The sequence below is a fragment of the Mytilus trossulus genome, chromosome 8 (genome assembly GCF_036588685.1).
Source record: "Mytilus trossulus isolate FHL-02 chromosome 8, PNRI_Mtr1.1.1.hap1, whole genome shotgun sequence".
Lineage (NCBI taxonomy): Eukaryota > Metazoa > Mollusca > Bivalvia > Mytilida > Mytilidae > Mytilus > Mytilus trossulus.
The window spans coordinates 38,767,058-38,791,239 of record NC_086380.1 but is presented as its reverse complement, the minus strand read 5'-3'; the positions used below and the strand labels follow the sequence as shown (position 1 = coordinate 38,791,239).

The 24,182-nt window shown below is 32.4% G+C and overlaps 1 protein-coding gene across 1 annotated transcript in view; it reads left to right on the top strand.

The window, feature by feature from the left end:
- The first annotated feature begins 14,126 nt into the window (after positions 1-14,126).
- The window catches only part of LOC134680922 (sodium- and chloride-dependent GABA transporter ine-like), a 54,370-nt gene continuing 44,314 nt past the window's right edge, over positions 14,127-24,182 (top strand). Inside the window, exon 1 of the mRNA XM_063540229.1 lies at positions 14,127-14,218. The gene's annotated coding sequence lies outside the window, so the exon portion shown is untranslated. The remainder of the gene's footprint in view (positions 14,219-24,182) is intronic.

Sequence of the window (24,182 nt, the reverse complement as noted above, 5' to 3'; positions counted from 1 at the left end):
TTAGCAACAAGACAGGTGCTACATGTGGAGCAGGAGTAGTTTTTGGTGAGGTCATGTTGCTCAGTCTATAGTTTTCCATGTTGTATTTTGTTCAATATTGTTTTTGAGATTATGCCATCACTTGTCGTCTTCCTTCTGATTAAGTAATCTTTTAACCAAAAAAAACTTTTCTTATCTAAAAAACAAAACTTTAAATCTTTACCTGAATGTTTTTTATGCCCCACCTACGATAGTAGAGGGGCATTATGTTTTCTGGTCTGTGCGTCCGTTTGTCTGTCTGTCCGTTCGTTCGTCCGTCTGTTCTTTCGTCAATTTGAAACTTCATACACATGTTCCTTATGATATGATCTTTCTAATTTGGAAGCCAAATTAGCTTGACCCGATTTCACGGTCCACTGAACATAGAAAATGAAAGTGCATGTTTCAGGTTAAAGTTTTTGGTCAAGGTAGTTTTTGATGAAGTTGAAGTCCAATCAACTTGAAACTTAGTACACATGTTCCCTATGATATTATCTTTCTAATTTAAATGCCTAATTATTTTTTTTATCCAATTTCTCGGTCCATTGAACATGGAAAATGATAGTGCATGTGGGGCATCCGTGTACTTTGGACACATTCTTGTTTGTTTTTGTTTTTATGCCCCTTGTACGATAGTAGAAGGGCATTATGTTTTCTGGTCTGTGCGTCTGTCCGTCCGTCTGTCTGTTCGTCCGTCTGTCCCGCTTCAGGTTAAAGTTTTTGGTCAAGGTAGTTTTCGATGAAGTTTAAGTCCAATCGACTTCAAACTTAGTACACATGTTCCCTATGATATGATCTTTCTAATTTTAATGCCAAATTAGAGATTTTGCCCCTATTTCACGGTCCACTGAACATAGCAAATGTGAGTGCGAGTGGGGCATTCGTGTACTGAGGACACATTCTTGTTTGTCTATGTCTTTGGTAATTATTTTGAAATTGTATCTTTGATTTTGATCAATCAACGAACATAGCTGATGTTGCTAAAAATAGAAAAAATAGGTGTAACTTGCTTTATTGGTTTACCTGTATATTTATTAAAGTGAAGAAGCAATTATAAATCTGACCAGATAAAACTAATCTTCAGGTCAAAGGATATCTTCTGTCGAATTTTCAGAAAATCATTTTGGAGTTGTTGCTCCTGAAATGTTTTTTTGTTTTTGTTGCTTTTACTCAAAATTAATGCAGTTAGAATAAATCTGATATGGTTAGAATTGACCAGCAGGTCAAGGTCAATCCACAGGCGCTTGGGTCACAGGCGCTTGGGTCTATGATACAGATTTTTTTTTTTTTTTTTTTTTTTGTTGATTAAAATATTCAATTTTCTATATTTATAATGCATATCTATCACTTCTGTGTATATCTCACCTAGTTTCGAGTGATTTAAACGACTTATTGAAAATACCAAATTTTACTATCCATACTAAGAAACCTTAGTATGGATAGTAAGATTTCTTAGTATGGATAGTAAAATTTGAATATTTTAATCAACCAAAAAAAAAAAAAAAAAAAAAATCTGTATCATAGACCCAAGCGCCTGTGTTTCTTAGTATGGATAGTAAAATTTGGTATTTTCAATAAGTCGTTTGAATCACTCGAAACTAGGTGAGATATACACAGAAGTGATAGATATGCATTATAAATATAGAAAATTGAATATTTTAATCAACAAAAAAAAAAAAAAAAAAAATCTGTATCATAGACCCAAGCGCCTGTGGGTCAATCTCCTGCAATGTTTCCCAAAAATAATAATTTTACAGTTAATACGACACTGTTGTCAAGTCATTAAAGATTGCATATTTTGGCGTTAATGTTGAGTCACTGATAGGGTCTTTGCATCGGAACTAAACACATTTATTAAAAAAACAGTTGTTGGCATGACACGGGTTATGTTCTTCTCCGATGATATATGTTATGATGGTCTGATACTAAATCCCTAACGGGAAGGATTGTGCCTGATGTTCATATGATGAAATCATAATCTTTCAGTCAGATTAACTCAAGTCTGTAGCTGGCATGTCAGTTAACTGCTAGTAGTCTGTTGTTATTTATGTATTATTGTCATTTTGTTTATTTTCTTTGGTTACATCTTCTGACATCAGACTCGGACTTCTCTTGAACTGAATTTTAATGTGCGTATTGTTATGCGTTTACTTTTCTACATTTGCTAGAGGTATAGGGGGAGGGTTGAGATCTCACAAACATGTTTAACCCCGCCGAATTTTTGCGCCTGTCCCAAGTCAGGAGCCTCTGGCCTTTGTTAGTCTTGTATTATTTTAATTTTAGTTTCTTGTGTACAATTTGGAAATTAGTATGGCGTTTTTTATCACTGAACTAGTATATATTTGTTATGGGGCCAGCTGAAGGACTCCTCCGGGTGTGGGAATTTCTCGCTACATTGAAGACCTGTTGGTGACCTTCTGCTGTTTTATTCTTTGGTCGGGTTGTTGCCTCTTTGACACATTCCCCATTTCCATTCTCAATTTTATTGTCTCTGAAAGGTACAAATGAGAGAAATTTTGATAAGTATAAATGACCAAAGCAATGAGATCAAAATTTCAAGTAACCTGTTGTTTAAAGAGACAATATTTAAAAAAAAGAAATTGTGAACAAACAATAACTTGTGCTAAGTGCATAAATCTCTCTGAAATTATACCACAAGTTTCCATACTACAAAAATGACAAAAGGATGGTTAGGATTGACTTGAGGGGGGCCATGGCTCCATCAATTAAGCTATTAAGGGCAAAAAAGGGGAAAAACAAAGCAGTATAAGGGAGGTAATCCAAATCAAATTGAAAAAAAACAATGTTTGATTACCTCCCTTACACTGCTAGTAAATTTTGTATTTAGAAATGATGATTGTCTTGAGGTGATTAGTTGTCAATTTGTTTTTAGTAGTTACTATTAATTAATATCAATTTTAGTTATTTTATATTTTAAAACTTCTATGATGTATTTACATGGGTAAATATGGTTGCAAACTCCATTACAAATTTTAATTGAGATACTGACCGTATCTTCAGAGAAGGATTTTTTTTGGAATAATGCAAAGGGGGGAGGGGCAATTTTTCTCATTTCAGATTATTTTTTTCGGGGGGGAGGCGGGGTCAATTCTCATCAGCAGAGTGTATTGCACAAAGTCAAAACAATGAATATAAATTCAAATCACATAACCAATTTGAAGTTCTTTGACTACAGTTAATCTGTGTCAGAAACCTATTATGTGTCAACATTTGATTACAATCCAATTCAGACCTGTATCAAGCGTGAATATTGTGTGCATTTTTGGCCCCTACTTTTCAGGGTTGGATGTCCAACTGCCATGCGCATCAGCGAAGAAATTTATTTTCTAATACTATCTTCAATAGGTCAATTACATTTTGTGTACGGTAATATGTTTTGATGAACATGTCAGTCTTGCATATTTTATTGACCACCTCATTTTCACGGTTCATTGCTCAGTGTTCATTTTTCGTGTTTAGGTCTGTTTTTCTTTAACTATAAGCAATAGGTGATCTATAATTGTTGTATGAAATGATTGTAAGCTTTACATATCTGCCTTGCATGGTTCATCTGACATTGAACTCATTTTCATGGTTCATTGGTCAATTTTTAGTTTTCTTGGTTAAATCTGTTTCTCAGAAACTGCCACCAATAGGTCAACAATGTTTAGTGTATTTAAAGATTGTAAGGTGAACATGTATTTTTCGTTTGGTTTATGTGACTTTGACCTCATTTTCTTGGTTTATGTTATAAGTTTATGTGATAGTTTTATATTCAGGACTATCAAAATAATATCAATGGGTAGTATAGAAGATCATAGAAGGCGAGACATTTCAGTGTGTGCAATCTTGTTGTCTATAATGTTGAGAATTTTAATAGATACATGGAAATTTAAATAGCAAAAAAAAGTTATCAGCAAGACAAGATCGACATACAAGTCAACATGACCCAAATTGTTTTTCAACAACTTATAAGAGTAAATGCCCTTACATGAAGATTTACAAAAAGTGTTGTGTGCCTGTTTGTCTATGACCTTGAACATTCAAATCGATAGAAATATTAAAAAAAAATCATCACAAGACAAGATCGACAAATTACTCAAAATAAGTTAGTAGCCTAAAATTGTCTGTTAACTCTTTGTGGAAGTATATATGCTCTTGAAAGAATCTTTAAATGACGAGTTTCACCCTTTATCCCCAATTTGCTTATTATTAGACCGATAGAAACTTTAAACAACAAAATGATGAGAAGGAAACCCTTTCTTTATCAATCAACATAGCAAAAAATGACAGTTGATTCTAGGGAGTTATTGCCTAAATGCCGATTTTAACATTTATTTTGATTTTGGGCAAAAAAATGTATGATTGTAGATAGAGGGAAACTGCAAAGAGTGAAAATGTTCAGCAATTCAGACATAATCAAAAGACAACAGTATTTTAATCATAAAGGATATAATGGCCGTTAGTTGTTTTTGGTGTTGCAAAAACTTTACAGATAGAGTTAAACTGTGAATAGCAATTAAGATTTACAAAATATCAACAGGACTGAAATCATCAGTGGACTCCTTGAAGGATTTGTTGTTCAGTAGTATCTTTCTGCTCAGTCGTTTACGTGTTCCTATAGGTTTAAATAAACACCTGCGTCATGAGCGCATGATACGCTCGTCGTCTTGTGGGTAAGTTTAATGCAATAATCATACATAGTTTCTGAGATACAGAGCGACATGTGAACCCCCCGTTTTTAACCAAAAAAAATCAATAACTCTAAAACAAAACATTGAATCATCACCAAAAGGTATACAGACCTTTGGATTAGTATAACTAAGAAGTAAATACATTTCAGTCAATAATCATAAATTGCTTTTGAGATACGACGTGACATGTAAACCCCCTGTATTTACAAAAAAACTCAATATCTCTAACAAAATTTTGAATCAAAACGAAAAAGTATACAGATCTTAAGACAAATAGAACTAAGAAGTGTGCAAATTTTTAAGCAATAATCATAAAAAAAAATAAAGATACGGTGCGACATGTAAAAAAACACTTCCCCCTTTTTAACAAAATACTCAATTACTCAAAAATGAAATTTTGAATCATCATAAAAAAGTATATAGATCTTTAGATGAATATAACTAAGAAGTGTGTAAAGTTTTAAGCAATTATAATAAATTGTTTTTGAGATATGTTGACTACAAATACAAAAAATACACCCCTGTTTTAGTTACAATGTCCCGTAACTCAAAAACTTTTAATCTTATTTTCACCAAAACGTACACAGGTCGTTTGACCACCACAAGAAACATCTATATAAAGTTTCATGAAATTTGGATAAGTTTCTCTAAAGTTACGGTGCGACATGTTTACGTCGGACAGACAGACAGATGGTCGGACAGACGGACGGCGGACATTTGTATACCATGATACGTCCCGTCAAAATTTTGACTGGCTTATAAAAAGTAAAAAAAAATATGAATTTTCATATCGTGTATATATACAAACGTCCTTCGTTTTTGAGTTTCCATCTGGCTATAGTGCCATGACGTTGTCCTTGAAACATCTTGAATTTCAGTGAATACTTGGAAAATGGACATTGTGTTTCGTACATAAACTATTGTTGTTGCGACTTTTCCTTATTATAGTTTCTTTCTTAATTATGCCTTATAATATTATCTGTTAACTTAAATAACCACTTAATTTTCTACACTACCTTTCAATTAGATCTATATGCAGTCACACTGCTAACTTTTATAGTAATGAACATCAATAGAAAATTGCACGAACTTTATGATATGATTCAGAAATTTGTCAATTTATATAAAACTAACAGAACAATACGTAATCGAACATATTTTCTAGTTAAAAATAATGTTACTGAAAGAAAATAGTTTTAATCAACCTCTCAAAGTTTATGCTTGTTATATTTTACGAACATTTCAAAACATGCATGTACTAAAACAAATGAAAAGTCCACAATCATCAAAATAACAATGTTCTATTCATATGAATTTCATAAAATTGTCGATAGTCACAGATGAAAAAAAAATTGAACTGTAAATACAAATGTATTGCTAAACTATCCATGATTACTGAAAAAGTTGAAAAAAGAAAAGCCCAAAACAGAGATTCGAATTAACTACATCTTCAAATGTTCTTTTTAACATTAGCTTTTTAAACTCATCTTAACCTATCGAGTACCAAATTACACCATTCATACTATGTTTTCAAATGTATAAAGACACACGCCTTTTGTCCTCTTCGCTAGCCCTTCGCTAGCCAAGGCTTATGTGTGCCATATTGATACATGTAAACTCGGCATTTGAATATAGTGAGAGCGATAACAGAAACATTTCATCGAACAATCTTTGAGAAGGGAAGTCAAATAAATCTCAATCACAACAAAGAAAAAAATGCATGTAACCATAACAGCCAATTTCCCAACCTTTCGGCCTTCGAAAATTAGTAAAATTCACACCGTTACAGCTATAAAAGTGCCCAATATGAAAAATATGAAACAATTCAATTGAGAAAAAAAAACCAAACCTTATATATATTTTACTTTAAATTGATAAGATTGTTTTATTTCCGGGAACGATTACCATGAGCGTTTGTTTTATAGACAAAGACACCACTGTGAATGAATAGACTTCCGTAGCAGCAGTGGTTAAAGTGGTGAGATATAGTTTTCATTCATTGTATTTTACTTTTGAATAAGTACAAGACTTCATTTCAATGACCGATCATCGGCAAAGAAGCATTGTTTCTATACACTGAGAGACCACTGTAAATACTTATAAGCATACGTCACAACAGTGGTTTAACTTGATGATACTTTATTTTTACAAGTTTATTATATTTTTAAGTAATGTCACTTGAAAATGCACTTGAAGTCCCTTTATTTTTCATTTCTTATAGTTTAAGTAAAATAATTGCTTCATGGGTTGGTCCATAGTTACACAATTAGCTTACAAATCGGTTCGGTTATCTATATTTTTGGTTTCTATATAACATGAAAAAAAAGAAAATTTCTCCCCATTTACCCCACAAGGCCGTAACTACCCTTGAGGCAAGTGAGGCAATTGCCTCACTAAATTTCGACACTGATTATTTTTTTTTTATACATATATAAAAGGTAAAGCGGTAGTTGACTTTATATGTGTCCCCCAGGACATGTTTACAGATGTTAAATACTTTCGAGTGTTAACGGTCCAATCAATTGTCGATGACTTTAAATTACATGATCTTATAGGAAGCAAATCAAAATTACCTGATCATTCAGCTATTGTGTCGGAATTCAATATCACGCGTCACTGCCTCGCAACACAGACAAAAGATACACGTAGCTCTTGTTCTCGTTTCAAACTCAATCAGATCCCGTTAGATTTTATGACCAGTGATATTAAACGTACTGCCTTATTGAATTTGATAGAACAGATTGAACGTTGCAGAGAAACTCAGGACAATGTTGATAAAATTTACACCGAATTGTGCTCAATTATTTTTTCGGAAATGACAGACAAAATCCCGAAAGTTGAATTTAACGGCTCAAAGAAACGCTTTAAGCAGAAAAAACCTTATTGGAATGGCCAATTAATGGACCTCTGGAACAAAATGACAATTAAGGAGAAAGAATTCACTCGATGGAAAGGTACAAATCGTAAAGTTAGAGCGGGATTACGGAACAACTATATACAAGCACGAGATATGTTTGATAAAACATTGCGGCGAACGGAGCGAGCTTATAGGAGAATGAAAGCTGTAGATATTGAATCAATGACTACGAAGAATCCTAATGACTTTTGGGAGAAAATTCGAAACCTTGGTCCGAGAAATTCTAAAACTATACCAGTTGAAAATGTCGATGAATTGGGAAATATTGTAAAAGATGAACAGTTGGTGTTTGATAAATGGCGAATAGACTTCGAAAATTTATACAACGGAAGCAACAGTGACGAGTTTGATGATGAACATTACGATCGTGTAAAGTCTCATAAGTACCAATTAGAATCTAATATGGAGGACCCACTATTTGCTCCGAATGAATATTTGAACCGCAACATTACTCTAGAGGAAGTTAACAGTATTGTTATGCACGCCAAGTCAAAGTCTGCGAGTGGTTTCGATGAAATCCCATACAGTGTTCTGAAATTCCCTGTAGTGATTGAGACATTATTACAGCTGTTTCAGCTCATTTTGGACACTAGCCTTATACCATCAATTTGGAGGAAAGCTGTCATTTGTCCTATACTAAAGGATACTTCTTCAGATACACGGCTGCCTATGAACTACAGAGGTGTTAGTCTGCTATCATGTATAAGCAAACTGTATAGTGCTTTCATTAACAAGCGAATTACGCATTATTTAGAAAATCAGGATATACTCGCAGATGAACAGAACGGCTTCAGAAAAAATCGATCTTGTGAGGATCACATTTACACACTGAACAGTATTGTCCGTAACAATAAGTCTCTCTTTGTTGCGTTTATTGATCTTAGAAAATGTTTTGACTTCATAGACAGAGATATGATGCTGTATAAATTACTCATACACAACATTGATGGCAAACTGTACAACTCTGTGAAAAGCATCTATCAGAATTCTGAATGTTGTGTCCGATTAAATGGCAAACTTACAAGCTGGTTTGACTGTAAATCCGGAGTGAAACAGGGGGACAATTTATCCCCGACACTTTTCTCAATATTTATCAATGATCTAGTAAAGGAATTGAACGATTTAAACGTAGGAATAGATTTAGATAGTAGAAAATTGTCAGTTTTATTGTATGCGGACGACATAGCCATATTAGCGAAATCGGAATTGGACCTTCAATGTATGTTAGATAAACTTCACCAATGGTGTAAGCGATGGCGAGTATTGATTAACACTGAAAAGTCGAAATGTATTCATTTTAGGAAAGGGAAATCGAAACAAACTGAGTTTAATTTCACCGTGGGCAGGAACCAGTTGGAATTAGTTAACGAGTACAAATACTTAGGTATAACATTTAGCTACAACGGCAGTTTTTTGTCAAATGTGGATCTTCTTGCGAAAAGTGGCGGACGAGCACTTGGGAATATAATTGCTAAAATCCATAATATTAAGGACTTTGGATATAAATCATATGAAAAATTATTCAACTCATGTATTGTTCCTATACTTGATTACTCGTCTGGTGTATGGGGATACCGAAAATATCAGTCAATAGACAATATTCAGAACAGGGCTATTCGTTACTATTTAGGAGTACACAGATTTGCACCTATCCTTGCTATACACGGAGATATCGGCTGGATCCCGAGTCAGTATCGGCGTTGGATCAATATGGTGAGATACTGGAATAGACTCATTCGATTTGACAACAACCGCATCACCAAATTAGCATTCAATATTGACTATGATCGTTGTAAAAGTAACTGGTGTAGTGAAGTAAAGGATATACTAGACCAGCTTGAACTAGGACATTTTTACGAACTGAAATCAGAGGTCGATTTATCTTTGGTTGAAACTAACATTTTTCGTCTGTATTCAGATATCTGGAGGAATTCCGTCCAAGACGTTTCAAAATTACGAACATATAGGAACTTTAAAACAGTCTTTGAAACTGAAAATTATGTGAATTTGAACTTGAGTAAAATTGAGCGGTCACACTTAGCGCAATTTAGAAGTGAAATTTTACCATTAAGAGTGGAAACTGGTAGATACTCAAACGAAAGTGTAGAAGAAAGACTATGTATATTTTGTAAAAATCAAGAAACTGAAACTGAGTTCCATTTTATGTTTGATTGTCCATTGTATATTGAATGTCGAGTTAACTTTTTTGGTAAACTTTTAATTGAGGAAAATTTCACAGATTTGAATCATGCTGACAAATTGAACTTTTTAATGTCTTTCCACATAAGAAAATTAGCAAAATATATAGTTCGTGCATTTCATATCAGACGTCAGTTGTTATATAACACTTAATTTTTTTACATATTTAAAGCTTAAATTTTTGTTTACAAATATTTTTTTGTCTATATATTTTTGAAATTTACTTACGTCAACGAACGATTAGAACGTGATAAAATTGTTTTACTTTATTTGAGGTGACTTATAGGTCCATTGGGCCGGGTGTATTACTATTTATCATATATTATATGTTTATAATCTGTACATAATTTACACATGTCACTATAATAAATAATTTACTTACTTACTTACTTATATATAAATATAATAGTCATTTGTTGTTCTGTCTCAACCTTGATTTCTATAACTTGTCATCATTCCTTTTAAACTATTCTTCCTGGATATAACTCAGCATCTCAACGGGGCCACAATAAAAAATATTTTGGTTTGCCCAAACCCTACTCAAGGTAGGTAGGTAGGCATTATTTTTTTTTTAAGAAATTGAAGTATCAGATGTTTATTAGTCTTCATGCCTAATTTGAGAAGGCAGCTTTTTTCTGGGTAGGTAGTGTTTTGGCAAACAAACCTATTCTTTTTTATGGCCCGGGTGATGTTTCTCGATTACATTAACGTATAGTAACGGTAATCATCATGGATCTCTAGTTAAAAACAGGCTCTTGCAGAAAAAGGAAAAGCGACACTGAAGGTATAAGTAAAGAAGGAATAATTCTATAGTAAATTTTTTTTGTGAACAGAGTCTGAGTATTGCATATAACTTCATTAGTACAATCCAAAAACGATAAGTAGACTGACAAATCAAGTACTGGTCTTCGGAAGGGGGCAGTCCTGTCTGCGTATTCATTTCTCCGTTTCACCAACTTTTGACAAATCAAGTACTGGGCATCCCAAGGGGGCAGTCCTGTCTGCGTATTCATTTCACGAACTTTAATCTTTCTCTTTACAGATAAATAAAAAATAAATAACATGAAACATGCATGGATTAGTTTTTATACATGTTTCTTTAACCTTAAAAATTGAAAGAATATCCCATATTCCAATTTGATATTATTGAGGAATGGTAGAACCTTTAACACAGGATTTCGTCTTTACTTATTCGGGACTACGGAATTTCGTTTCTTTATATTCGGGGTTCGGAATCGGACACCCCCAACCCCTAACCCCTAAATTTATAGATTCTGGAACTAAAATACCACCAACTATTTCCAGAAATAATTGGAAACTACGGACCTACATGTAAACGTCAAAAACTCCATTTCAATTTCCCCTGTACCCATATCAGATATACTTACTCTATAGATATAATCATATACCTGTATCTTATCTCATTCTATCCCTAGTGTGTCTACTCTTTGTCAGCATAAAAGCGAGTTTAATATTTTGTAACTACGACTGTACAGGAAAGTTTAATTCCCTTTTGCAAACAAAACTGTTAATGCCGATGCTGCTACCGAATTGCTGATGGAGAAGGAATTGGAAGAAGACATTGATCATTGTGTTGATGATAATGTGCTACCTTTGGGAAACACACACTGCCCTGAAACGACTGAAAACTTGGAAAAGAACATGCATGAGTGGCGAGAGATTGTGCGGTCTTGCCATGCTCCATGTTCATCGCGATAAGGATATCAGCAGACCAAATTGTGATTCTGAAACGATTTGACTGAACCGGCAATAGAAAAATTTGGCAAACTCTACTGAATCGATGTTTGTTCTATGTTCTGGCAGCAGACTCAAACCAGTGATATTTGGATGATTATCTTACATATAAATTTAAATAAAGTTGTTAAAAATTTGGTGTTAGTAAAAGTCTTAAAATATGATAAAATTATATAAAAATTGTCCAAATTCAAAACATTATCAGACTCTCTAAAAATGCCTAGAATGCAGGATTTTGCACCATTCATTTCATACCCTCGGCTTAATTATTTTGCCTCACTAAAATAAGATGCCTACTACGGCCTTGCCCCAGCATGAATTAATGTACTTTGCCATCACATGATTGTTCCAACATTGACTTTTGGGTTTTTATTGTCAAATGTATTGATTATGAACTTTTTTGTTGGCCAAAATCATAATGATACAAACAACTAACACAATTGAACGACACAAGTGTACCTCCATTAATGCATTAATGGTTAATAACAAATTAAAATATTTGATGAAATCGAAAAGGCAAATGAATTTAATCGACATGTTTCTTCCCAGTCAAATATTGACAATATAAAGAATATTCGACTGTTTAGGAAAGTTCCATTGAATCATTTAGTTGTTGCTCGCTTGAAGATGGTGATGAAAGACCAAACAGATAATACCTGATCACTTTATCACAGCTAATTCTTGAAGCTAGAATTGAGAACGAAAAAGGGGAGTGTTGTAAATACTGGTTGGTACAAATTATCTCCCTTTCTTTGAAAAAGTACCGTTTTCTCCATTCATTGGCGAAAAGAGAATTTGATTTTTAATTTTTTTTTAAATCAAATTTGCTTAAAAATGAAATTCATATGATAACACAGCATGAATTGCAAAATAGGAAATGAAATTAAATGCAGTTTACTAGTTGTCCCTGTTCATTGATGATCCTATATTATTCAAGGGGTACAATCAAAATCACGTGATGGATGTACACACACCGGAAGTAACAGTCGAGCAGACCGCTTGAAAGGTAAGTAGACGTATTTACTTGTTTATATCAATAAAATTTAATAAATAAGGTAGTGCACCGAATGTCGGATATTATACTGCAATCAGCTATTTTACTATACAGATAAAGCTATACGTATAAACGTAGGCTTTATACGTCAATGACCCCAACTAACCTATAAGCCCCGTCTCCTTATTGTATTTCATCAACAACGTCACGTTACGACCATGACAACTTAAATTAACAATGGTAAAACTTTTATGAATTTAAACTTGTATGTCTTCAAATTGGTTATTTATATACCATGTTTATCAAATGTTATCAATTAAGTTCATCTTCCCTTTCTAATTCCTTAATATGTCAATGTTTTACCGCCTGGACTACGCTCTTAGGGAAATACCCCAAAATGGTACCCCAAGAGGGAAATTCCAAACACTTTTTTTCACACTAAACGTATATTGTCTAACTATCTAGTTTTGAAATACACAATTATCCTTGCTGGAAAGCGTGCAGTTAATGCTAACACTTCGACACAGTTCCAAAATTTCACCAGATAACTGTGTCGAAGTGTTGCTATAACTGCACGCTTTCTATCAAACATAATTGTGTATTTTAAAACTACATACTATCCGACATTCGGTGTGCCAACTTATTCAACAAAATTTAATTGATATACACAAGAAAATGCAACTACTAACCTTTCAAGCATCGAGTTCGACTGTAACTTCCGGTGTTTGTATATCCATCACGTGATTTTGATTGTACCCCTTGTTATTGTTTGCACAGTAAATAAGAATATCAATTCGATTCATGGTTTAATTTTTTGTAGTATTAACCATATTTTTCTGCGTTTAATACTTTTTATATTTTTTGTTCAATGATACTTTATAAAGTGTTACAAGTATCGAAAATGACTGTTAAATTCTTTGGGATGTAAATGGTAATCTCAAAATTGTATATTAAAAGCATACCGTTACAAAAAAAAAACGAAGAAAAAAAACCCACCACTCATTTTAAAATATGCATTATTTCCACCTTATAATAACTACACCATGATGCAGACCCTATCCCTCCCTTTCAATGTAATGTAAAGTATACAATTTCAACACATAGCTTATTGGGACAGTCCCGATATTCCGCATGTTCTGACAACCACTAATCCGTCCCACTAGTCCAGTCTGACACTCATTAGCCCAAAAGTCCACTAGTCCAACATTTATGAGTCCGACAACCCAATATACCTAAGCCAAAAAATTAAAATAAAAACAACATAAGTTGATTCACCTTTACGTTTTGGGGGTCATTGACACAGACAGTAAATCTAGCTTGTCTCAAAAAAAATACCTATTTATAGGTTAGACAATACTTGGTCATGTTTTCTGAAGATTTAAGCCCTAGGCGAAGCCGAGGGCTTACATCTTCATAAAACATGACCAAGTATTGTCTGACCAATTTAGAGCATATTCACACTTTCGAGTGACCTTACAATTTATCCTTTCCCATTGTAATATTCAAACCTGAATAAGAGTTCACTTTTTATAATAAACTAAATGTAAAACATAGGTAATCATCATTGCAATGGATGGAATGAAAAAGTTTGGACATAATTTGTGAGGACCATATAGATAAATTGTTTTTCGTCTGCTTAAGGTAAAATTAAATACTTATACATCTTGAGATTTTTTAATTTAAAAAGCAACACAATGTTATATTATACGGAAGCCGATAAGGGCCATTCAAAAAAAATATTTTATGTCGTAATTACGACATAGCATGTCGTAATTTCGACATATCATGTCGTTATTACGACATAGCGACATAACATGTCGTTTTAACGACATCGCTATGTCGTAATTTCGACATACTTATACCGACATAGCTATGTCGTTATAATGACATAGCTATGTCGTAATTTCGACATATCATGTCGTAATAACGACATCGCTATATATAAAAGAAGATGTATTATGATTGACAAGAGACTAAATGACACAGAAATTAACAACTATAGGTCATCATAATGCCCCAAAGAGTTAGAATTGCCCCCGCATAGTCGGCTATAAAAAAGAGTTAGAATTGCCCCCGCATAGTCGGCTATAAACGAGGGAGGAAAGATACCGGAGGGAGAGTCCTCGAAGTGCTGTGTGGCGGACAGTGTTATTATTTAATTATTAGCTCCCTTGGGTGAACTCCAAATTTCTTATTTAATGTATTTTTTTGTTAAAAAAAATTATATGAAGCTTAATAAGTATGTATTTGTTAATTAAATAGCTTTTGCTATTTTAATTCATTGGTTAAAGATTTTTATTTATATTGTAAAGTTTGATATTTGCATCGTCACAAAATTTTTGATTACCCTCTCTGGATACCTTCAGTGAGAAACTTATATATTTTATAGATTCCATAGAAATTGAAACATGAATTGAAAAAAAGGGCCTACAAGATAAAAAAAAATATACAGCTAGGCAAGGCTTTAATTTACCACTAGGTTAAAGTAAACCTCTACTGCAAGCTAAGCATTCTATCTTCCTTTTAATAAGCGCAAACTACATGGCTTTTTGTAATTAGGGTAAATTGAAGTAACGATTGTTCTAATTTACTTTCAAACGTTGGGCACCATGTTCCTACAACACGTTACACTTAAAACGCGGTGTCGAAGAGGGTTTTACATTGTTGGTTAATTCTGGTTCTGTTCGTTTTGTGATGTCATTTTATCAAAAATTGCCTCGACTTTTGGAAATCGATTTGATAATGTTTACGCTTTAAGTTTTTTGAACTAAAAATGCAGTACTGTTGCAATTAATACAGGAAGGAAAGATTGGACGGAAGTACATGTATACGGTTTTCCATATTTATTTATTTTATCATAGGATGTTTAACTTTCAAGGTGCATAGCATCCAGTGTGATATCATCTGTCATTGTAAATTTTCTATATCTTAATTCAACCCTAATACAAATATATCTGACACTGCAAATAAATCGAACATTTTTACCCTTGGTTAAATTTGAATAGAGTTGTATTTCCCTGGCACATATGTTGTCGAAATACACCCCTTCAATTACTTGAACGGTAGCTTGAGGTTTATTTCCCAAGTTAGTCATCTTGACTTCAGATATATACATTTTAAAATATAGTAATCAACTCCTGGATCGTCCGCGAAAACGGCAAATATAATCCTGGGTTTTTATTAATTCGATGAAACGGTTTTCGTCGCTGTTTGGGATTTGTCTTTCAATTACCTCCATTTCATGCACAAGTTTATATTCGGACGAAAAGTTCCGGCTTGCGCTAGTACAGGAATTGCTTTCATCACGACAGTTATACCATGAATAGCAGGACAAATCGCGAAGTATAATATTCCGATAACTGGTATTAAGTCTTTTAATACTGGTGATTGCACCTTACTGAAGTGACGAATTTAAATGATCTATTTCGGAGTACTTCCGTAACATAAATTTCCTTTCGCTTTTTACATTTAGAGGACTGTCTTGGTGTCTCAAATTTGTCTGTGCAAAAGTTGGACGAAGTTCATGTAATGGGATTTTTTCCCAATTACATGTAACGTCAGAAATTAGCGTCTTTAGGATCTTAATTAGACGTTTTTAGATGTTTGGACAAATTGGCTACCGTTTAGTAATGTATAGAAGCATTTTATTCCTTTAAGACCCAAATATGTAGTTGATAACTTGGCATTTTTTACTCCTCGTGTATCAAACTTTTGTTTTGATCAATAATAAAAAAATACGCGTTATTTGCTTTGAAAAATGAAATATCAACTTGGACAAAATGACTACCGTTTGAAAAACGACTGTGTAGAGAAGATATTTTGAACTCACATGAGTCAAATATTTGTACTTTTGTTAGTTATTATTATTGTCTTACTCTTTTTTCATTTTCTGCTATATCTACTTTTAGTCGTTGAGTTAACGAAAAACGTCGGACATTTTTTTTATTCCAGCTTAAGGGCATACGATACAGTTTTGATCCTGTATTTACAAGTTCATGAAAATTTGCATATAGGCTATTTTTTACCTGATTAAATCAAATATGTAATAAAAAATATACCTTCATGTGCTACTTTTCGAGTAAAATGAGGTCGAAATTTTGTATATTTGCTCGAAATTCAGATTTGTGGCCGTAATTTCTTTTTAGAAAGAAAGACATAACTTTTTTGTTATAAAAGATAAAAACAAATTGTTTTTTGTTAAATAATCGGTAATTTCTGTATTTTATAAATGTCTTTAAAAAATATACATTTTTTTATTCAGAAATAACTCATATTTATCAAATGTTCATGAATTGAGGAAAAAAAGTAATTTTTTACTGCATGTTTATCACAATTAAAAAACATCCTCTATTTACAGTTTTATATAATTTGGGTCACATAATCTCCTTGCAAAATGAAACCAAATGCCGTTTTGAAAAATAGGGGTCCATGAACTCGTTTTCAAATTAAATCAGTTTGAATGATAAAAATCAGTCGAAAAATGCATCTTTTCCCGATATGTCACAGTTTGACGTCGCGAAAATAACAAATTACGTTAGCAACGTCATTACCTTCCCTGTAACTGTATCGTATGCCCTTAATATGCAGTCAGCGAGTCAAATGAAATTAGGTAAAATAACGGCTTTAACGCCAAAAAGAATCGACACATGTCGTTGATCCTGACAAGAATCAAAAAGATCGGAGGATAAGAAATAGGATCACAATACATGAGAGTTAAAACGGTTTTTCGTAAATGTTCCGTTGGACATCCGTTTTTTTTTCACAATTGCTTTCTTATTTTAATTCTCAAATATACTAGATATTACTTAGAATATGATCAAGAGCTGTAAAAACATAATTCAAAACATATATTTGTTTTAATAATGGTTCGTGTTTTCTAACATTTTTATTTTGTTTTTGCGGACGAAATTGCGAAGATTCTGTTTTAAAACCTAGGGGTTGTAGAATGATCGTGCCCTACGTTTGAGAGTAGAAAGAGAGCAAACAATACTTCATTTCACCCTCATTACAAGAAGCCATGTAGTTTACGATTATTTATAAGGAGATAAAAAGAATGGCTTGCCTTGGAAGGACAAGTCCACCTCTCTAATAAAATTTCAATTTGGAAAACTTGGCAATCATGTTTGTATCTATTTTTTTTTAATTTTTTATCTATATTCAATTCTTCAACATATTTATACAACATATATTCAATTTATCAACATATTTATACAACAGATGTACTACACAGTAATATCACAAGGCAATGTTTCAAGTAATTTCACTCTTATATCTATTTTTTTTTTATCTTTATTCAATTCTTCAACATATATATACAACAGATATATTACATATTACACAAAATATCACAAGGCAATGTTTTTAAGTATAATCATATATAATCAGCACAATATTTAGAAATTAAATGTTATTACACCTTCGGTTTCTTGTACCAGAATATTATTCTTTAAAAAGTGTTTCTCAAAAATATTTCTCATACATCTTGCATCACACAAATATTTATACAGATAAGTTTATATCTATCAAATGGAAGTTTTTAACGATCTATTATTTCTTGCAGTAAAAGATATCTGAACCAATGTTGGGATCTATAAAATATGTATGCTTCTCACTGAAGGTATCCAAAGAAAGTACCCAAAGATTTTGCGACGATGCAAATATCAAACTTTAAAATATAAATAGAAAAATTTAACCAATTAATTCAAATAGCAAAAGCTATGCAATTAACAAATATATACTTATAAAGCTTCATGTAAATCATTTAACAATAGAATACATTAAATATGAAATTTGGAGTTTTACCAAGGGAGCTAATAATTAAAAAAATAACACTGTCTGCCACACAACATTTCGGGGACTCTCCCTCTGGTATCTTTCCTCCCTCTTTTATAGCTGACAATACGGGGGCTTTTCTAATTATTGGGGGCATTATGATGACCTGTATGTTAATCTTTGTGTCATTTAGTTTTTTGCCAATCATAATACATATTCTTAACGACATAGTGATGTCGTTATTACGACATAATATGTCGAAATTACGACAAAGCTATGTCGTTATAACGACATGTTATGTCGAAATTACGACATAGCGATGTCGTTATAACGACATGTTATGTCGAAATTACGACATGCTATGTCGTAATTACGACATAAAATATTTTTTTTGAATGGCCCTTATCGGCTTCCGTAATATTAATTCCATTTTTGAAATTTGATGACTTTTTTTTTATAAATATAAAACTCTCTGTATAAATACATGTATTTAAATTCAGACCATTCAACATTAAATGCTTACTTTTTATTGATAAATTTACATGTATTTGTGTTTCTACAAAAAAATCTTTGCTTTATATATCAGCAGTCTGGCATTGTTTACTTGAGAAAGAAATCCCTCAAATGTCAGGTATACAAATTAAATAAGTATTATTTTACTTACACCCTTAACAAACAAAAAAATTGTTTGTTATTCTATATATGTGTACCATTAGAAAATGCATGAAATTTTGCAAAATTCAAAATGTTTTTATTTTAATCTTTGCTTTTTCATCTTTAATCAGTAGGCTATTTTCCCAAGGAAAATGCCTTAGGGGATTGAACACTTCGTTATTGCAACTATTAATAGTCCACTTTCATAATTAACTTACAATGAAAAGTCATTCATGTATAGCATTTCATAGTGCATGGAAAATCATGTACTATGAAAAGTAGAGGGCAAAAAACTGACTTTTCATTGGACGAGAAGGGGTGAGTATGTTCTAATTATGACATGTAATATATTGAGGTATATAAGTTTAAAAAGATCAAAGACAAATGCCTGCGGTTCTGATTCCAGTTTAGACCAGCTTAGTTGATAAATTGTAATCAGTCATACAGCTATAGTATGTTTACTTGAACTTTCTGTAAATATTGACCTTAAGTTGGACTAAGGTAAGAGGACTTGAATTACTCAACAGAAAATGTATGATGCTGTCGTCATTAAGTCACATTTATTTATCCCTGAATCTATCCCTCCATTCTTTTAGTTTACATCATCACCTTAAATTATTTTTTTTTATTTGTCGTATAAGATTTTGCTTACGCCTAAGAATTACTCAGTTTCCTTTCATAATATATATATACTTAACTTCTTCTACATGTTCTATGTCTTTCGATTTCGAGCCTTTCTCTCGTTGAGACAAAATTACCGATCAGATCGACACGTACTGATCTGTGCATTTTTTCATCCATCATTATTTTTAAATTTTTATTTACGCATTACTTTAACAATAGTATATATAAATGATATGCATTCACCGGTTATGGTTACTGTATTAGAGTGCTGTCGTAAGCCAAATATGTAGGTTTATGGTTAGAGACCTGTGAGAATTCTTCTCTGTGCAGTGTAAAACATATATCTCCACGTGATGATTTCAGCGTCCAAATTGTGAACTTTACATTTCTATGTAGCTGTTCCGGACCATATGAGTATTAGAGGTCGGTCATTTAAAGACGTATCAACCGTATCATATACGTTGACGTATCCGCATCTGCAGACATACCAAAAAACAGTATATGATCCCGAGCTTTAATTTTCTGTACTTTCAATAATGCAAATGGTCGACTAATTAATTTTTAACGCAGAAATTTACAAAACAATAAGGAAATATTGAGTTTTTGTGGAATATCGAACCCAAATTTTAAAGATATTCCGGATAGTTGGAACAGTTTACAGGCATGATAGAGGTTTCCAGATTTGCTACGTATCAGGTACGGTTGGTACGTAACACAACCGTTGGTGCTGTTTGGGAGGTTTCATTTAATGCATGAGATTATTGTATGTATCATGATAAAAATAGAGAAACAAAATTGCATATCAGTGATAAAAACCGTTATCTTTTATTGTATTACGATTTCACTGCTTCAAGAAAACCTTGCACGTGATATTATACGATAAAATTTATTTTGTGCACAAGAGAATGAATCAAACAGTCCTTACTGGAACTGAGTTGCCTCGACCTTTATATTCTAAATATAGATTTGCGTTTCTGTATGGCTATATTTCTGTTTTTTGTATATTAAGAAAAGGATTAGAAAAAAGAATGTTTTCTAATACTTAAATATAAATTGGAATAATTAGAAATTACTTATTTTAAATTATATCTTACTTGTACCTTACTGGTGTCGTTAATGACTACATAGACAGATCCAGGGGAAGGGGGCTTGGGGACCGCCCCCCCCCCCTTTTTCGTGGCAAAAATTTGGTTGATTATATAGGGAATCACTGAAGCATGGATGGAGCGCCCCTCCCCCTTTTATGAAAAGTTCTCGATGCGTCACTGGACTAGTACACGTGCTAATGGCAAAACTGAGTTCAAAATTGTATTGATTTCTCATTAAAGAAATTTTTATTAATTAAGCTATCTTTTCGATCATTTGAGCAACATTTTTTCATAAAACGCAACACACATTGTAAAACAATCGATCTTTCTCTTTCCTTATATTTTGTCACTGAACTTTTTATAAAATTGTTGATTATATTAATTACTTAAAGAATGAATATAAATTTTATGACACTAACGAAAACCATTTTTTGAGTAGAAATATTTATCATCACGATGTTACTTCATCGTGTTAGCTTATTATTGGTATGTCACTAGACATTGTTATTACATTAATATTTGTAAACATTGTCGCGAGTAAAATTGCACATGCCTGCGAGTAGTATAATATAATCTACGAGGGGTAATATTAAACCAATATGCATCCATTAATCCTTCTGTCGTACAGCATTGCCAGAAAAACTTCATACAACACAGCGTATTTTGTTCACTGATAACGGCAGTAATTTGACGCTATATTTACACTTAGTCTAATGCAATATGAATATGTCTTTCTAACTCTTCGTAATGTTCTACGGAAAATACTGTGTTGCTATATAATGTCTTTTGCACCATTTACAACTGATTTATGGACTCAAATTAAGGATCATTTTCATCGGTTGGTAAATGTTTCTTTGTAATTTGGTTCAGGTTTATATGTACTAGTATCATGAAAACGATATTACTTAAAATAGTTTAACTCCAGTTTTTCTGAGTTTTCTCTCTCGGCTTACTGCGAAAAAGATATTAAAAAAGGGGATATTTCTAAAATTTATAGAGCATATTGATTTTATGAGGGTTTTTTTTTATAAAGAAAAACTTAAAGCCCGACGGTAAAGATAATTGTCCAAAAAGGAAGGATGCCAAGGAAATACGATATCAGCCATATCTCTATGCATAATTGTTCAAATTGAAGATGTAAACGACCTTGTATTTTTTATAACTTCATTCCGGATGTCTGATTTTTTTTTTTTTTTTATATCTTTATTCAATTCTTCAACATATATATACAACAGATATATTACATATTACACAAAATTATCACAAGGCAATGTTATTAAGTAAAATGACATACATTATCAGTACAGTAATCAGAAATCACGCGTTTTGACACCTTCGGTTTCTTGCAACAGAGTATTATTTTTTTTTAAAGTATGTCTGATCATGTCTCTCTGGACTATTTTCTATCTTATTCTACTTGTGTAACAGACCTCTCACACACTGACTGAACAAAGAGTTGGTTTTATATTAATTTTGTCATTTTTCTTTTGTTATTAAGGTCAATTTATTTTGTTCAAATACATTTTATTTGATCATGTTTTCTAAAAACTTACCAAAATAAATACAAAACTTTAACATTTTATTATGATACATAAAGTTATTACAAACAAAATTTATAAAGTTTTAAATTTGTTTTGTAATTTAGCTTCTTTGTATCTATGTAGTTTCACGGGGAAATAACTCTTAACTATAAACCTTTCGTACCGACGGTTACTTGCAACAGTTGCTTGAAAGCATAATCGAGTGCACACACTATTGTTTTCTTCGAATACAAGAAGAAACCACATGAAATTAGTCCCAAATTACAGCTAAAAATTCTCTAAACAGTTATGCATATGATTCCTAAACCATTTGTTGATATAAAGTGTATACATCAATAATTTTCAAAAGTTAAATGACGGCTCCCACTTCGTACTACGGTTGGTACGGTAGCAAATCTGGAAACCTCTATGATAGGAGTGAATACGGTAAACTAGTTTGTTTGTTTATGAACTTGTGCTCACTTAGCATTGACAAATTGTAAATTGTTGATTGACAAATATAGTGATACTCAGTACTTTCTATTACCTTTTATGATAAAATCGCAAATGAACAATATTCAAACTTCCTTACATGTATATAAGTAGTACATTTAATTTTTTTTTGTGTTTATTCATATAAGATCTTGAAATATGTTTTAACTAGATTATTAAAGCATTATGTACGATATTCGCGTAACTGCCCTACATTGGCTCCTTTTTAAAGGCATGTAAAAGTAGTTGATAGAACGCCCTTTTTTTCACAAAACACCACTATCACAAATATTGAAAGTGTATGTTTATTTTTTTCGAAGAGATTCAAATAAGTTTTTTTTAAATGAATATTACGGTCTTATTAATAAGCTCGGGATCACATAGTGTATTTTTATATATCTGCAGATGCGGATACGTCAACGTATACGATACGGTTGATACGTTTGTAAATGACCGACCTCTATTTGGACCATACGCGTATGGTCATGACCATATGCGTATACTCATATGGTCCGACCATGCGCGTATGGTCCGACCGTACGCGTATGGTCGGACCATATGAGTATAATACTCGTTTGGCTATTAACGGGCCGGACCATATGAGTATTTGGACCATATAGGTATTTTTTTCAAATTACATTATAAACGTATCAATACAAAAACCATCTCAAAAAGCAATGATGGTTACATGACAATGTATTAATTTTATAATTCAAAGACTACGTAAAAATTAAATATCGATGCCCTAGTCAGTTTTCATCGCTAATTTCATTCTTGCTTGATTTCCACACGGTATCATAGCTTTTTTGCATTTACTAGTCCTTGTTGTGCACGATCCTTTTCATTTACATCTTTTGTTTGCGGATGAAAAGTTAGCCTTTTTGCAGCTGCGTACAGTTTTACCGAGGTCTTGGGCCATTCCGATATATCTACGATGTTTTAAGAAGCTCTAGATCTCAAATATTGTAACACGACTGCAATACACCATATTCACAAGACAACTTAAATAAAATGTGTTACTTTCAATTGACTTCTTGTGTAACAGTTCATTAAGATTTTTTTTTTAAATATTTTAAGTCGACATATATATATTGCCATTCACTCGTTATAACAAATCGGTATTAACCATCGGTAATGACCATCGACAATGACCATTGGTATAAAATGTGTTTATTATAGTTTTGGCAAGTTAATAAAATTAACTATTTGAAACTTCTATTCAAGTTTTTTTAGCTAATCTTTTTATTATGATTATACATGTGGATAAATATAAAATTACCTATATGATAGCGTCTTTATAATGAACATTCATACCATATGAAGAGTTGAGACGTATTTAAACTAAACAGTAACAGAGTGTTAATTACCCCGACCATATACGCGTACGGTCGGACCATACGCGTATGGTTGGACCATATGAGTATATACCCATATGGTCATGACCATACGCGTATG